General features: G+C 37.6%; 1 protein-coding gene across 1 annotated transcript in view; it reads left to right on the forward strand.

Annotated features, from left to right (window-relative positions):
- The window catches only part of FBN1 (fibrillin 1), a 229089-nt gene that overhangs the window by 45700 nt on the left and 164904 nt on the right, over positions 1 to 18485 (forward strand). The gene's annotated exons all lie outside the window — the stretch shown is intronic.

The raw sequence follows: 18485 nt of genomic DNA on the forward strand, positions 1-18485 counted from the left end.
CTGAATTTTCATTGGGAAGGTTCCTACGATGACAAGACAGTAGCCCTGACTCTATGCATGTTACTCAGCAATTCTCACCAGTAAAACATGGTACTCAATAGTGATCATATCCATAAGTACCAGCTGGCATCATGATAAAAAGAGGAGAATTTTCTGTAAGGGCAAGGATTGAGCTTCTTATTATCCTAGGTAAACTGGAGAGGTGGTCCCCAATAAAACATGTGTATGGAAAGGGAAAAGTTTAGTAGGAAAAACACACATAGAGATCTATTGGACCTCTTGGGGGCTGTAGAGACATGTAAGTTCAGTGTTCAAAATTCACCATAGAAATATTGAATATCTGCTGAGAAACTGCTTTCATGTATGAGGTTTATTCAGTACTCACTGAGCCCACTGAAGTGTATAGAATCATCCTCATTTTTGCATATGACAAGACCAAAGCTCAGAGAGGTCCAGGGATGTCCCCAAGTTTACACACGTAATAAAAAACTTCAATTTGAATGTGGGTTTTCTGTTTTCAAGTCTAATGCTTACTGCTGCTCCTAATTAAAAGAAACATTCTACCTAATTTGCTTACTTGTAAATGCAAACATGATGTGGAGATATATGTGGAGGTTTTTTTTTCCTGAACTTTGGAAAGTTCATCATTCCTAGTTTTATAGTGAAACTTTGGAAGGTTCATATCATACAAAACTGAAAAATTAAAAGATACTTATGAACTTATTAAACTGAAATCATCACTTTTATCCAAAGTTGTGTGAAGACTTTTTATTCTAAGATGAAAATTAAAGATTTAGATGTTGAATGTATCTCATTTAAACCATATAGCAGAGAAAAACAAAGAATAGAGAGTGGTATGTGAGGAATTGTTTATTTTCTGTTTCTATTTTTAGAAGTTTTTAAAAGTCTACCTAAATTCAGTTATTTGCTAATAAAGCAGCAACACATATTTTAGCAACTGTAGGTCAATTACTGTTATTTCTGGATAAATTGTATTGTATCTGTGTGAATAAAACTACTGCATGGTATTGATGTGTGATGCATAATGAACTCTTGGCCTTTACATTGCATTTTGACATCTTTTGAGTCCCTCCTTAAACTGTTTCTATTTACAATTTGCACAGATGTATTTTTATTTACCAATATATTTACAATGGTATCCAGAGTAATAAAAACAACTGTTTCTATTAGGTAGTGTCATTCCATGGCCTTATTAGTTAATCAACTAAGATGTTGTAGGAGATTAAAATTGTTAACATGTAACTTGAGGAGTGGTGTGTGAAAATAATGTCTCAGACAATAATACTGGGTTTAATTTGTTTTGGAAAAATCACTAGTAAGATAAAGTTATATGGCATCTTACACTTAACAAAGTGGCTAATAGTTTGCAACAAAGAATATTGATGCCCACAGTACAGGTATTGATTATAACACAGTCTAAAATAAAGAGGGTATGATATTAAACCATTTCAGAGTTACTTCTACAGAGATTTGTTCTATGCCCAGGATTAAGAAATGGCCTGAATGGGTTAAGTTACGAAACCACTAATCCAAACTTTCATATTGCTTAGAGGTTTCTCCAAGTTTTGGGGTGTCTTTAGCTGTTTCCCTTCAGGGAGAAAGGCTATGCTGAAATCTGCCCTAAGGTGTAAATACATGTTGGCCCCATAGAATCTTCACAGTGGTGACTTTCAAAATTGAATTGACCTCCAAATGGCAGATTTTCAGGCATTTGTGGTGGTGGAGATTGGGGAGCCGAAGGCGAGCTTGGCTCGTCACCCATGACCCAGACCTTCAACAGGAGCAGGGAAACATGAGTGTCATTTCCCTCCCCACATGGGAGAGGGGATTGCAGAACTGTAATTTCATTTATAGAGTCTTCACTGTTTTCAGCTCTTATGAAAGTCATCTGCTTACCTCTTTGAAGAATTAGAGGCAGTATGTGTATTCTATTCCTCAGATGTATGTTTGTGATTTCAAGAGTGATGAATAAAAGTGTGGAACCGAGTCAGGGCAAATCTGTCCTGAAGCGTAGGGAAGTATTTATTCAGTGTGACTGCTTCTGATGGTGGGTTAGTGTATTTACTGTTTATTGCTGGATAGCTGCATAGGCTAGTTGCTTTCTGTTTTAATTGGGATGCAGCATTTTATTTTTAAAAATAAACTTCCAGGAAGTCTTTAATAATTTTCTTTCTCCTTTCCAGGAGGCTGAGCCCAATGCTCCATCTACATTTTCCCTTGCACTCTCTCACATCTTTTTTTTTTTTTTTTTAACATGCACTTACAACATCATATCAAAACAGCATGTTTCTGTCTCCCTCACTAGATTATAAGCTCTTCAGAAGCAGCTGCAGTTTCATCATCATCTTAATTCCAACACCAAGCTGAATGCCTAATGCGTAGTATGTGACCGATAAATGTTGAACTGGATTCATTCAATAGCATCAGAAAATCTGGAGATATAACTATCGGATATGAGCAAGTATAGTATCTCCTGGAAATAATCACTGTTTGCTTACAGTTCTGGATAGTTGTCCCTGGTTTCATGCTAAGCAGAGCTGATCACAGTTTTGATGCCTAATCAAATTTGGCCCCATCTTTCAGAAATATGGTCCTTTAGAGTCACAAGACTGTCATTCTTTAATTGGCAAAGATGCAAAAAGGAGGTATGTTTTGATCAAAGCCAAATGGCAATAAAAATAAAAACAAAAAACTTCCTGTCGTGATGTGCTACACATGGAAGGGAACATTTGGAATGCCAGTTACAAGTACTTCTCAGGATCTTGGTCCCTGAGAGATCTTGGAACTTTTACGCATGAGTAAGTACTGCAGAAACCCAATATAAGTGTGAAATACCCTTTGGGGATGATACTGGTAGGATGCCAGTAAGTGACTCTTAGTAATCTATGAACATAGTGCTTTGGTTTGTGAAGGAGAGAAGCAATCGATCCATGCTTGAATTGTGAACCATGATAGTCATTCAATAAATGCAATCAGGTTATAAAGCAAATTTGTGTTACTTGCAGCTTTTAGCCACTAAAATATTAATAAATGTCTGGGCGCAGTGGCTCACGCCTGTAATCCTACCACTCTGAGAGGCCGAGGCAGGCGGATCGTTTGAGCTCAGGAGTTCAAGACCAGCCTGAGCAAGAGTGAAACCCTGTCTCTACTAAAAAAATAGAAAGAAATTAGCTGGACAACTAAAAACATAGAAAAAATTAGCCGGGCATGGTGGTGCATGCCTGTAGTCCCAGCTACTGGGAGGTTGAGGCAGGAGGATCGCTTGAGCCCAGGAGTTTGAGGTTGCTGTGAGCTAGGCTGACACCACGGCACTCTAGCCCAGGCAACAGAGTGAGACTCTGTCTCAAAAAAAAAAAAAAAAAAAAAAAAAAAATTAATATGTTGTAAAACATTCTTGGGAAGACAGCTTCATTGGATGGGTAGAATGATGATATGTTTTATGTCGCCTGTCCCTACACCCAGAGGATGAAAAGTAGAGACTTGTGGCTTGTTTGGCCGGTGGTATTTACTCTTTAAAAACTGAATATGAATGCATTTAGATAAATTCTCTAGTTTGTCACAGTCTTGCCACTCCCTGTTGTCACATCTTATTCACTGCTTTCATTTAGCTTGCATCTTGGCCCTTGTGGGTGCTGAAGTTTGCCACCTCCTGCTGTATTCTCTATCAAAGATTGTCTCTCTGTGTTTTCTTTTATACCTCAAGTTCCTTTCCTTTTTCTTTTCACTTTTTTTTGTAAATTTACATTTATGGTTTTCTTGTTGTGCCTTCCGCACCCCCACCTTCTCTCTGCTTGAGCAACCAGTGGAACTTATCATTGCCTTAGCTCAGTGGTTCAGTATGTTAGCATTTGTTATCACAATAGTGATATGAGGTCAGTGCCTGTTTTGGCAGTGACAACACAAGCTAGTTGTATATTGCCGTAGTTACTGCCAACAAAAAACTGTGTGGAATCACACTTTCGCTTGCCATCTTGCCTCAGAGTACAGACCATTTAAAAATCTTGTTAAATGCTCTTGTATTAAACACAGTGAATCATGTGAGTGCATGAGATTCCCCAAGGTCATGAAAAAAGAGAGAAGAATGATGGGAGCCGACCTGAACTTGTAGATGGAGGTGGTGGTGTAATGATGAGAGGCTTGCAGAAGAAGAGAAGCAAAGGAAAGACACTGAGAAAACATGATGAGGAGCAAGAGAACCTGGAGAGCACTGAAACAGAGAAACTAAAGGCAAGAAGGGGTTCAAGAAATAGCTTGGCAATTGTTAGTCTCATCAAAGGGTCAAGACAGAATGAGAGTCGTAAAGAGGCCCTTAGATGTAGTAACAGCTGACATGTGCTGAGTACTTACAGTGTGCCAGGTGGTGTGCTGAGCACTCTACTTTGGTGATTTGCAACCACCTCATGAGAAAAGCCGATACTGAGTCCCATTTCATAGAGAAATAAACAGAGGCAAAGAGATATCAAATAGCTTGTCCAAGGAGAGACTGCTTGTAAGTGGTGAAATCTAAACCTAAGCCTAGACGTTCTGGTTCCTAAGCCTGTGGACACAACACTGTCTAAGTCTTAGACTTCCCTGGAAAGGGGCCATTAGTAACTATAGAGAATTTTCTAAGAAATGATAAGAATAAACCTAGAACTATGAATTTTAGAGGGAAAGCAAGAAATTAAAAGCTAAGAAAAAGGAGTTTTGGTATTGCTTGGGTGTATCTAATGCAGGATTTTGGAATATTCCACTATTTGATTGACTTCGATGTACCAGTCCTCTCTTGGAAAGAGTGATTCCTGTGTGTTTATAGTACATATAAATGGGCTCCAAAGGACTGAACCAACATGCCTAAAAGTAGACATAAAACGAATATTGTCATTCAATGCAGTTTGCCATGGAAGGATACATAGTTCTCTTTCAGTATTACCACCGCTCAAAATATATTTGGAACCTCTTTTTTGGAATTGCCTTTATAGAAGTCTGAAATACATTCAAATGAATATGTGACTATTTTTTCCCCTTCCCAGGAAGATTTGAGTTTTTAGGAATTGCCTACAATAATTCATTGTTAATTCTAGTCACTATAGTGGATAATCAAACTTTTACTGTTTGAGATAAAAAACAGACTTAGATTAGAAAAAGTAAAAATAATTTTCTCACATGGTTCATAAAGCACGTGGAATTGGTTTAATGTTTTAATGTCAAGGTTTTTGTGAGCCAGAGGATGAAGCCTTTTGGAAGCATAAATGCTAATGTCAAGAAGTTTTCTGTCATTACTCCATATGGAGATCTTCATTTTGAACTGTCAGAATATGAGCATGCACATGGATTCTTCTAAATCCTGATCCATTTGTTCTGTGTTAAATTCCTACCCAACTCCAAACTGTAAAGACAATATTTGGATTTTAATCAATTTAAGAAAGTCCGTTTGCTGTTATGCTTGCTATTCATAGACAAAGTATAGGGAAAGCATTGTTGACCTGCTAGCTTTAAGGAAAAGGAACAATGGGGTCAAAATTGGATTAGAATAAAAATGAGGATGAAAATATCCTTAGTCTTTTATAGAAGCAGAACTGTGGAATGTGAACTAACTCTTCCTACATGGACTTGCTTCCTAGGGAATTACAGAGTTGGTGGAGCTGGAAACGGTTTTTGTTCATTTGTGCAATAATGAAACAGAATAGAACAAACAACAGCCAGGTTGATTGTAATTCCACCTAATTTTCATAGGTGCAGTTGACATTTGAGAAACTGTTATCCTCATACCTTGACTTCTGTGAGGATATAAAAATTACTATTTTTGCACAGATATCTTTTTAATGATTTCTTTCAACAATTTTCAAAAAACTATTGCATTAAGCAATTGATAAGCATTTATCATATAAATCCAAGAAAGTAGTGTCTGTACTGTGTCTAATGAATGGAAAGGACTAACATATAATGATCCAAATATATAATAATCAGATAATCCATTTTGGATACACCTACTTCATAAAAGAGAGTAGAAACATTGTTATTTCATAGGTCTGTTCAGAGAGCTTTATGGAATCAGGAGCTAATTTTCTTGTGCTTTTTTCACCTAGAGTTTTTCTGGAAGGCAATGAAATATAGATTCACTATTTTTTTTCTATATGGAAGTAAATTTTATAGAGCAGCATTTCTGACACGATTTTTACATAATTTAAAATTGTAGGTGGCCATTATAAAGGTTACAGAGTAAATGTCACAGGCTAACTCCCATTCTCCAAATGCTTTTAAAAGGCAGAGCTCTGTGAACTGTGTATATTTTCTTCTTTCCCAAAGGTAACAAGTTCTGTAACAGTTTACTGCTTCCTGAAAGTGTTGAACGCTTCACTTTTGGTATTTACTAAACATGTGAAAGGCTCACTTTTGGTATTTAGTCTAAATGGAAAGTAAGTAACAATGTGTAGATCGTATAGATTGAATGCCTTAAATGTTACTGCACATCTAAGGTGGTATTGCAACATTTAACAGCTGGTGCATCATTGAATAAACTGGATTTTCCTAGCATAATTCCAGGAACTACATCTGTTGACATAGACGTTTATTTTTGTGGCCCAGTAAAATGCACTGAGGGCCCACGTGCTCTCCTGCCTTGCAAGCTGCACATGCCTGGTATGAACAAGCAGCACGGGTGGGATACAGTCAGAAAGCAGCCTGATTTTCATCTCCCACTTACTGTCCGAAGTTCTTCTGATGATGGTTGAAATCTTTTGGTCCCTTTCAGAATTTCTCCCCTGCAGGTCCCTTAATGTGGGCAGAGGCATCTGTGTTTTCATTGTTGCTTACATTTCCTTCGTCAACCTCTCAGCATCCAGTGGTACCTCCAGCGCCTTGAGTCCTCTTTGCTGCCCCAGGTAGTACTCTGGCAAAGCATCTAAGCTCACCCTACATCAGCTTTCTCTTTAGTGGCCCATAACTAGTTGGTGGAAAACACACATTTTTTTTCCCCACAATAAATTGCCAGAGTGCAAACCAGTTTTGACATAGTAACAAACCCTCCTTGGAACCATGGTGTAAGCATCTGGCCAGCCAGTTTCTGGGCGTTTCACAGTCTCTAGTCCACAGTGTCCTACAGACTTTAGGGGATACCTACCACATACTCTGAGCAATCTCCTTGAAGCCGCTCTCATGGTTTGGCATCATAAAGGGCCCTCTACCAGTTTCCTAGAAAGAGCTAGTAACAGCCCAGCCCTCTTCCAAGTAACCCCTTTCCCATCTCTTATCACCTTGGACATGTTAATACTCTTGGCATGCATGAGGGTTTAAGAGATTGCCATCGCCTCCTTTGCAAATTATGTATCATAACTTCCCACTTGACTTAGTGGCATCTGTTTGGAGTTCTACTCAGCCACAAAAAAACGGTGGTAATCTAGCACCTCTTGTATTACCCTGGATAGAGCTGGAGCCCATTCTACTAAGTGAAGTATCACAAGAATGGAAAAACAAACACCATATGTACTCATCATCAAATTGTTATTAACTGACTTAACTGACCAACACTTAAGTGCACATATAGTGGTAATATTGATTGGGTGTCGGGCAGGTGGAAGCGGGGAGGAGGGGACGGGTATATTCACACCTAAGGGGTGCAGTGTGCACCGTCTGGGGGATGGACACACTTGAAGCTCTGACTCAGGTGGGGCAAAGGCAACATATGTAACCTAAACATTTGTACCCCTGTAATATGCTGAACTAAATAAAAAAAGGAAGTGGCATCTGTTGTCTTGGTGCTTCAACTGAAACTTCAATTTTAATATTCTCTTATATTCTCAAAGCTAATAATTTAATACAGCTATTAAATTTGGTGTAAAATTTGGTATCGTGGTTTCATCTTCAAAAAATTTGGTTTCAACTTTATTTTTAAATTTCTTTTTAGCTTTTATGAACTTTTAATAATGATAAAACTACTTTTCTTGCTAGTGGCCACATTTAATATTCAGACCACTTTCCAGTCTTTGGTGTTCAAAACACTAGAGCACCACTGACCAATAGAAATATTAAGGTCATTAAATATGAAACGTCCGATTTTGAATCAAAAGTGTAGTTCATTATATCTCAAACAAGAAGCAGTACAGTTTTTCAAAGTATGCACCTAAACTATTTACACAGTTTTGCCATCTTAACGGTAGCTTGCTTATGTCAGTAGTGAAAAACCCTGGAGAGCAAGTGGCGATGAAATCACAAAAGGCATTTTCTACAGCTTGTTGAAAATTGAATATTTTTCCTTGCAAGAAGTGGTCCAAAGCCTGGAAATAGTGATAGTTGGTCCAAGCTCTGGTAAATACAATGGATGACAGTTCCCAAGTCCAGTTTCTGTAGTTTGAGCATCGTTGTTTTTTTGTGACATGTGGTCTTGCAAGAGGATTGGCCTGTCTCTATTGACCAGTCTTGGCTGCTGAATCACAAGCATCCTCATCATTTCATCCAATTGTTGCAGTAGACATCTGCTGTAATCTATTGACCAGGTTTCATGAAGCTATAGTGGATAATACCAGCGCTGGACCACCAAACAGATACCATTAGGTTTTTTTGATGAATATTCAGTTTTGGACTGTGTTCTGGCACTTCATCTTTGTCCAACCATTGTGCTGAATGCTTGCAATTGTCAAAAGGAATCTATTTTTCATCACATGTAAAAATACGGTGTAGAAATAGTTTGCCTTTATGTTTTGACAGCAAAGAAAGGCAAGCTTCAAGACGATTTCTCTTATGATGCTCATTTAATTCATGTAAAACCCATCTATCCAGCTTCTTTACCTTGCCAATTTGTTTCAAATGGTCCAATATTGTTGTAATAGTAACATCAAAGCTTTTTGGTAATTCACATGTAGGTTGAGAAGGATTTGCTTCCACTACAGCTTTCAGCTCATCATTATCCACCTTGGTCTCAGGTCACCCACATGGTTCCTTTTCAAGATTAAAATCCCCAGAACAGAACTTCTCAAACCATTGATGTACTGTGAGTTCATTAGCCACATCCTTCCCAAACATTTCTTTGATATTTTGAGCTGTCTGTGCTGCATTGGTTCCACAAAAGAACTCATATTCAAAAATGACACTTATTTTTGACTTATCTATGGTTTCACAAAAATTGCTCTAAAAAAAAAATGTGAAAGATAATCACAAGCCAAATCGTGCATTTGAAAGAATGAGGATATACCTTCACAATTAAAACAACAGCAACAACGACAACAACAAAAAAACCCCAAACAAGAAGTGTTAAAGTGAAATGTTATAGATACCCACTGTCAAACTTAGTACTTAAGGAAATCGGACTTTTTATACTTAATAACCTAATATGATGTGAGCCACATACACAATTTTAACTTTTCTTATACCCACGTGAAAAAGTAAAAAGAAACAGGTGAAATTAATTTTAATGATATATTTTATTTAACCCTATATACACAAAAGCTTTATGTTAGTAGTCAACATTAAAAGTTATCAATGAAATATATTGCATTCTCTTTTGCATTCTAAGTCTTTGAAATCCAATGCGTATATTAAACTGCACCTCAGTTGGGACCAGCTAATAGCCACATGTGGCTAGTGGCTACTATATTGGACAGCACAGCTCTAGAGCTTTGCTTCCAGTAATACACATCAAACTTCACCTGAGGTCTCTATTAGATTTCTAATCTTCCTTCCTCCTCCTGCTGCTTCTCCATCTTCTCAGAAAGCAGCATGTTAGAGAATCAAAGAGAGGCTGCGTTCATATTTGAAAAGTAAACCAACTTAAAAAAGAACTGGGGCCTCATATTAGAGTCTATTAGAGTTCTCAGATCCTCTGTCTTAGTGGAATTGTGTTAAAATATAAGTGATAAGCATAATTTCTCGTGGTCATATCAATTACATATAACAACTATAGCAAATATTTAATAAAGGCTCGGCACTGAGCTAGGCACGATATTAGACTCAGAAAGAAGTATATTGTTCTTCACATCAGGGACTTAAAATAATTTTTTTGAAACACAGACATGCATAGTATATCTGAAATAGTTAAATAACCAAGCAGGGCAAGGATTAATGTAAGCAGAGAAGATGAGGGAAAGTACAGGTGAAGGGAAGAATAGTACAAAGATTCAGAGTCTCAACCTGACCTGGGGAAAAGGGAGGACACAGTCCTCCTTAGGAGGGCCCTGCTGTGTCAACTGTCCTGGTACTAGTGACCTCCTGTGGGTCTGTGGCAAGTCTCTCTGGGATGCCCTTCCATTCTACGGAATTGTGTTTCTGCACAATTTCTGTCTGAGGAAGGGTATTGGGATTTTTAAAAAATTCTCCTTTGTATGTATAAATTAGTAGGGGACTGGTCTATTTCTAAAACTGTTTTGGCTTAATCTTATGGATAGCAGTCAGGAAATCCTTACCAATTTTAGATGCTCACTGAGAGTACTTCAGAGCACTTAGTGTTTATGCTCCCTAGTAGTTATAATCTTTAGAGAGTCTGTGCTGTTTTTGGTTTATGAATGTATATTGGACAAGTATATGGACCTTCATGGTCCAAATGGTGTGCCAAAGTACTATTTTTTTAGAACATCAGTCCCATAGGGGCTTCCATGAAATGAAGTTTCCATGGTCAATATCATATTGGAAACTCTATCCTTTTCTTGGAGAGGCACTAGGTGTGTTAGCTTATTAACTCTTGGGAGTCCTGCAGGAAGGAAACTTTTTTACTTAGTTTAACCCAGCATTTCCAAATCCATTAATTTTAGAATTCCCCTTCTCACTTTTTTCTCCCTTAAAACGTTTAATATCCTTATCTTGACGATCTGGATTCTTATTATTTTGATAGTCATTTTGGAAGTCATTTGACATCTGTATGACAACATTTTCACATTCCAGATCAATATTTTAAATCTATATATGATCTTCATTCTGAAGATGAATATTTGTTTAACTGTCTAGAGATTTTTGAAGGAAGAGTCATTCACCTTTTGGGTTCCTAAGAGGATTCATTTGACCAGTAATTTAAGTGTAGCATGAAACACCCATCCTTTGGGATTTGGTTCTCAAATATTTTAAAGAATCCCCTAGGCAAGCTGGACTATCCTATTAAATCTGGATATATTCCTGGTTCTGAATGGTTTGATGTGGTTGGTGTGCATGTCATCCTGGTTCAGTCCTTGGGGGTACTCAGTCCTTGGGGGTACTTCTTCTAGAACTAGGAATATCAGATATTCATAGAGCTAGAGCTCCCTTTTCTAGACTGGTTAAATCCTTTTCTTTCAAGGTCAAGTTTAAGGCTCATTTCCTCCCCAAATCAGTTCCTGACCACAGGAAGCTCCCCTATTCAACCCCCATAGTGCTGACTGAAATCACCCCTTCTGTCTTCCTGGACCCCATTCACATTTCAATGAGTCAGAGAATCTACTAAACTTTTGGTCTTTACCATTCATTTTAAGGACTTCATCAACCATTTTGGCATTTTTATTCCTCTAATGAATTCTTGTTTTTCTTGCATTTTATTACATTTTAAAATAATTAGGTGACTCAGTCCTTGTCTTTGGGGATATACACTGATGATTTTTAATGATGTTTACTAAGAGGTAGGGAATGAGCATATTCACCTTGTCAAAAACCTTTTCTCCATGTACATTTATTGATTCTTGTGTTGAAATACTTATATCAGCATAAAACCATCCAAAATCCTATTTCATGGCTTTTGGGAAGGCTTATCAGCAGGTTCTAATATTTTGTTGCCTTAAAAATATTTTCTTTACTAAATGAAACATAAATGATTTGTTAATTTTAAAATATGAAATAATTATGTCTGTATTTTTTCAGTATTTTCTTTAAAAACTAAATCTGATCTGTCAGCCCCATGATCTGGGAAATATGAAATTAGCTAATTTACTTTGTGGGCTAATGAAACACTGATTAGATATAGTCTCTCAGCCGGACTGTGGTACTCTCCATAGACCAAAAATTAAAAACAAAGTCTGCTACTTCTTCCTGTCTTACTGAGTACCAAGCCCAGAGCTGGGAAGAGAGTAGATATTTATGAAATTTTTTTTATTTGCTTAATTTAACTTTGGGATCTTGGGGTTGATGAGAAACAGTGTTTAAATGTTAAATATGTCTGTTCAGTACAACACTTTTTTTTAAAAAGGTACTCTGAACAGCAGTACTTCACAAATTCATTTGTATCTTATATGGAAATATGAGTATAGATATTTATATTCAAAATGTATAGGCAGTGAATTCTATGGAGCACATCAAAGGAAATGTTCTCCGACTTTCCTACCATATTCCCTGAACAGTAATATCTTTTCTCTGAACTGTTTCAGAAGAGCTTTACAAGAAACAATAGATTGGGATATTTTTTCCTCAGGAAATAAAGCATGTTCTAATGGTTCGATTTATACAGTAGGCCTATTTCTATCTCTGTCTCCGGAGAGCCTTATCCTCTTGTCTGCCTTCTCATAGGAGGTATCATGGAGTTTCACTGTAGTAAGACACTGAACCAGGCTGAACGAGAAGGCTTGCAGGTTGGAGGAAACTTTTACCCAAATTAAAAATATTTTTATAAACATGCACCAGCTCTTAAGGAATCATTTCTTTCCTAAAGTCCCAAAGGAAATGCTCACATTCTGTCAGGGGTTCCAATACACGCTTTAAATTAAAACTAGTGATCTTTAAAAGACCGAGGCAAAGCCATAGCCCAACTAGAGGTAAAATTTGACTCATTCTGTATACAATGATTTGTAAACTTGAAAACTGGAGAATATTTTAGAAATTTCTTATTGTACTACGGGAAAAATAAAAGCAGAGGCGTACGAAGCATCTTAATGATATAAAACTGGCTTTAGCAAGTACAGTGTAGTAGGATTTGAATTGTCCTCTGAGGAAAACAACTCTTAAACACCATCAGAAATTCTTTCATTTTTTTCAAGCCGCATAATTTGGAGTGGGCTAGGACTGTTTCTTTTCAGACCTTATTTAGGCCTTATTTCTTCCTACAGTGTTCTCCACATTGCCAAGCAGAACGAGCTATCACAAACTAAACAAAGGGCAGCGACTGAGAAGGCGTCACACCACTTGACTTAGCCAACTGGAAGTGTACGCAGGACTCCCCCATTCTCATGCTTCCTGGGTTGTTATTCTTTACTTTTTATGAATGAGAGGAAATGATAGGGAGATCATTTTCAGAACTAAATCTTATCCCAAAGGAGCCTTCCTTCCAACTTGTCCATATTCCATGACAGTCATTTTAATGTTTTCATTTAAAATGCCTAATTAGGAGGAATTGTGTTTTTTTAGTTGCCCAGCCATTCATAAAAAACTGGTGAGGAACTCAGACTCTGAAGATAAATCCTGCCATTTGCTGGCCCTGGGGCCTTGGGCAAGTTTCTGCATGTCTCTTCGCCACAGTTTCCTAATCTGTACGATGAGAATAATAATAGTATTTATCTAGCTAGATCGTGGGGAAGATTAAATGAGAAAATCCATAACGTACTTAGCACAGGGCCTGGCACATAATACATGTTTAATAAATGTTAGCTATTTATAATTCTTACTCTCATGAAAGTGACAGTAATCTTGATCGAAAAGTGTTGTTTCACAAATAGTATCATGAAATTTTCATGTATCACTGAAATTAGACCTAAACTTAGAGGCCCCGCTGTGACCATTTTCCCACTTAGAAGTGTTGTTTTACTGGAACAGCATAGTTTTTGGATCCCTGTTCAGATGAAGCCTAACATTCTTAAGCTGGATACAATACCAATCATGTGGTTTTCTTTAATACCCATCCAACTGTTGCAACTGTGGCAAGGGCTAAAACTGCCATGGTGCGAATGGTATTAAAGAAAGGGGAAAATGAAGCGGCGAGTGAAAATCATTTCCATAAAATGTAATGACGACTGGGGCCGAGAAGCGTTTGTTTTCCCAACAACTAACCAAAGGTTACTGAAAGACTTTGTTTACTTTTATTGACACGTACACAGATACAGAAGGGAAAATGAACTTGACTCTTCAGAAAGGGCCAGTAGTGAAATATAAGAGGAACCTAGCTATTTTAGAAACATGATATTCCAAAATCAGTGAAAGGTGATAGACACTTATCCATCAGCAGAGTAAACTGAACACGTCTACAAAGCATATGTTGAGTTTCCAGGTGGCTATGAGAAGGCGAGTCTGCAGACACGGCATAGTCAGGTTGGGTGGGAATGGGGGATGCTTTTACTTCTAGAACCACATGCCATTCTTCTTTTGTGCAAAAGACTAAAAAAGTGTTAGTCCCAGAGGACTAAAGCTACAAAAAACAAAACAAAACCCACAAATTTCAAGCCGCCTTTGTTAGATAGTGTTCAATTTTGTTAAATTTAGCCATGAAAAGGTATGATATTAAGCTGAAAGAAATTGTTTTCGAAAGAGAGGGGATGCAATTTACCTCTCAGGCATGGTGCTAGTGGCTGGAGATATAGAATAGTGAATGAAACGCATGCACTCCGCCTTCTGGAGTTGTGTTCTAGTGGGGAGACCGAAGCAGGGGTCAGAAGAGCGTGTGGAGGAAACACTGCAGGCCGAGGCAGATTGAGATGTGTGTGGTGGTGCTGCAGCTCCTGCCCTGCGGCATAATAAGAGCCCTGTGCATTTTTCTACAGCATATTAAAAGCCTGATGGCTCAAGTTGACCATAAGAATCTGCCCTAAAGAGCCCCAAATACTGATTTCACTAAGGTGGGAGAGTTCTTCTTATAGGTTTCTAATGCCCTTCAAAGTCAGAGGGGCCTTGAGTGTTATGCTGCTTATATTGCTTTTCCTCTAATCCTTATGCTCTTGTAGGGACTCTGACCCCTAGCTTTTCCCTAGGAACATTATTAAACTGAACCTCAAGTGCCCTAAAAAATGCATAAAACAAGTACACCACGAAAGTGGTTTGTTTAGGCGTCAAGTACTTTGAAGTAATGCATGCTTTTAAATAGACGCCTGCAGACTTGTCCCCAGGGAATGCCTTTGGATGTCATAATAGCAGTTCTGGCCTTAATAAATCATTTGTTATTTGGACAAGTCACGGCCACCACCTCAGTCACTAGATACATTTGTAATGGTTTATGTGAACAATAACAACAGCCACCTAGCAACATACTGTTTGGTCGTGTCATTTTTATAATGCCACATGTGGTTTTGTGGGCTTTTAGAAAGATAAATTTTTACTGCATCTAAAATCTTGATGCAGTAAAAATCTTGAAAATTAAACAGCAAAGATTGTTGGAGGCCCACTGTGCACCATAGGTGACATCTGCATGGTGTGTGGCTTTATAGAAGAATGACACATAGGTTTTTGGTAGTTCATTAGTACTTTTCTACTCCACAAGGGAGGGACTGTATCTGTCATGTTCACCATTTTATGTTCAATGTGTGACAGCCAATAGCTCAAAAAGTATTTGTTGACTAGATGAGTGAATCAATGAGTAGTTTTCAGGCATAGTTTGTTGCTTGAATTTCTTGTAACTCAAAAAAAAAGAAATGACTTATCTACCATCTGTACTTTTAATGGATAGTTTTCCCTTGATATTTTTAAAACTATGAACAGTGTCAAGTATAATCAAATGACTTCTGTGAAGTGTTAATACCTTAGAGATGCCAAATTTATGTGATCCCTGCCATTTATGCAGTGCTTATAAGCATACACTACCTTAGTCCTTGGAGCAACCCTGTAAGCATACTGACATTTTATTGCCAAGGAAACTGAGACTGAAGGGAACCTGTGTGGCTCCTTAAGGCAAGTGTCTAGGAATGAAATCTATGTCTTCTCAGTCAGCTTAGACTATGGTGCATCCATATAGTCCAACAAATATTTGTCTTTCCTTTAGAGCTCACAATTATCTCTGGCATTACTTTTAGCTGTTATTAATCTTTTTTATTTTAGCTCTATTTTTGTTCTTTCCTCTCATTTCACACTCCTCTTTGATTTTCAGTTGGACTGCTGACACTTTGCTATTTCTGTTCTTTCTGTCTCGTAGTCTCTAGATTAATTTTTAAAATTCTAAATTTTAGGGAACCGGGCAAATCTTTAGCATTAACTTTGCTGAGGAGAGCTTATCTTTCATTGTAAGTGGATACTGTGTATGGCAAAACCACTGCTGCTCAGGCTGTGATGAACGTGGAAATGGATGTGGGAGCTTAGCTGAAATTGAGCTGTGACAAGAATAGAAAGGCAGTATGTTCCCTGCAGAGCCTGAGAACACACAGGCATGGAGAATCTGGATGTCTGAACGAATGTACTGCTGCTCTGTCACTCTGCCCGGGACATCCTTCCGGTGTAATTTCTGTGAAGCTAGACCAGGTATATTGGAGCGTGTATTCAGGCAAAGGTTGAGAATTGCTTTTCTTTTATGATCAGTTTCTTTTTTGAATGAACAAATCAGGAGATTTGCAGTTTCTTTCTTACAAAAACTGGGAATTTAGAATAGGAGAATAGTCTCCTCTAAGAGCACGAGCTCCATAAGAACGGGGATTTTTGACTGTCTTTTCACAGTGGCTAGACGATGTCTGATACATAGATGTTCAGTAAATATTGTTGGGTAAAAGAATGGATCTGACATACATCCAGCATATCATTTTTAGCAATAGGACCTAGGTTCCCAGTGGAGTGGGTGACTTGTCAGCACGTTGCTGTGATGATGTTCTGAGCCCACCCTGCCTCAGTTACTCAGTGACAGCAAGCTCAAGCCACGTCGGAGTTGGTGTTTGGCTCTTGTCTGCCCCGCTGCACAGGTGCGTGCAGTTCTACCCGCTGTTTCGGTGGGTTCTTCCCTACCCTTCTGACGCACTGTACTTTCTTATGAAATTATAATGGGCTCTAGGTTAGTTCTGTAAAACAGAATAGTAACTGTAGCTAATCTGTGGCTGAAAATAGGGGGATAAAAATGAAAAGAATTAAAATTAATTGGCTTGAGTAGCCTGAAGTGACATGAATTAATATGCTATCAATTTTCTTCCCCTGAGAAACATTTGGTCACAAGGAAATCTGGCTTTCAGAAGAAATTCAAATTTGGTTATGTAGCTTTTGGCATACTCTAGCATCACTGGAATGGTCTAAAGTAGATTTTCTTTTGTTTTTTCCCATGCCTTACTGTGGGTGCTCAAAAAGACCCAGGCTTTTGACTGAAGAGTTATCTGCCATCCACAGACAGCATTATCTTGCCAAATCACATAGAGAAATCAGTTTACTGAGTGCACTTGGGGCAGTATATCATACTAGGCTGAGGCATCTTAGAAAGCCCAAAAAGCTAATGTTAGAGATGAATATAGAGTTTCCAAGGAGAGGTGGAGAAAGAGGCTGATTGATTGATTGATCTCTAAAGGGTAGGGGTTATATTACATGTTTCATAGTGCTGGGAAACTGCAAACTTTTTACAGATGTTTTTCAGTTGCCCTGAGAAACACAAATGTCACGTTCATCTGACTGTCAGGAACTAATGGTCCTAAAGACTATGCATTTTCTTTTAGCCATGGTGCGTGTATAGTGTCTATATGGTCATCTTTGATAGTGTCACAGTGTGGGTAGGTATGAGGATCTGTTGGCTTAGGAGTGACTGGGAAAACTGGACAAGAAAGAAAAATAAAATGAATATAAGATGTTGGATTGAGAAATAGCAAGAAGGGTGGAAATTTCAAGCTTTTTCTTTTAACTTCAGTAACTGCAAAAAAAAAAAAAAAAGAAAGAGAGAGAGAGAGAATGAAACAAATGTCAGGATCTATCTCTTCAATTTCAAAATTTATATTTTATAGCTATCTACTAACTCTTGTTTCTTCTTTAAACACTATACAATATTATACATATTTTGGAAACTTCTTCACTAGATAAGTGTATTCAGAAACTACTTCACTGAATAAGCAAGTATTCTCATCAAGCGTATTTCAGAGGAGTTACAGGGCAGGTCAGTTACTTAGAAACAAGGAAGAACTTGTTCCTTTATCCATCATAAATTTGTTCTTTTATTATTTGTGTCCTTTATCTTTTCATTTGGGTTGTCTTATTATGTGGGTTATTTATCTTTCATTAATTCATTCCATCTTAGAATAACATTTATTTTTATGTAGGACTATCTGATTTTAGAATAAATACATTATTTATTTAATGGGCTCCTTTTTTAACTTCAAGAAGTTAATACTATTGACAACTCTGTTAGTCCTAATGGTTGCTAAAAAGAGATGTACCCTACCACGCTGAGGACAATTTAGATGAATTAAATCTAAGTGTACATGGGTTACTAAGTATGTAAGAGATATTCATTGATTAAGAGCACTTTTTAGGACATGTGAGCCTGAAAGTGCCTAATTTGTAACGCAGTTGTTTTTTTGTTTTTTGTTTTTTTTTCCCCCTCCTTTAACACTTTGTGAAGGGATAGGGCATAGAGTGCTCCTTTCTTACATAGTTCTTTTCCAGACTGATGTGGACTGAGATAAGATTTACAGATTAGTGGAAGAAGTCCATATCTAAATCAA

This window comes from Eulemur rufifrons, chromosome 2, assembly GCF_041146395.1.
Source record: "Eulemur rufifrons isolate Redbay chromosome 2, OSU_ERuf_1, whole genome shotgun sequence".
NCBI lineage: Eukaryota > Metazoa > Chordata > Mammalia > Primates > Lemuridae > Eulemur > Eulemur rufifrons.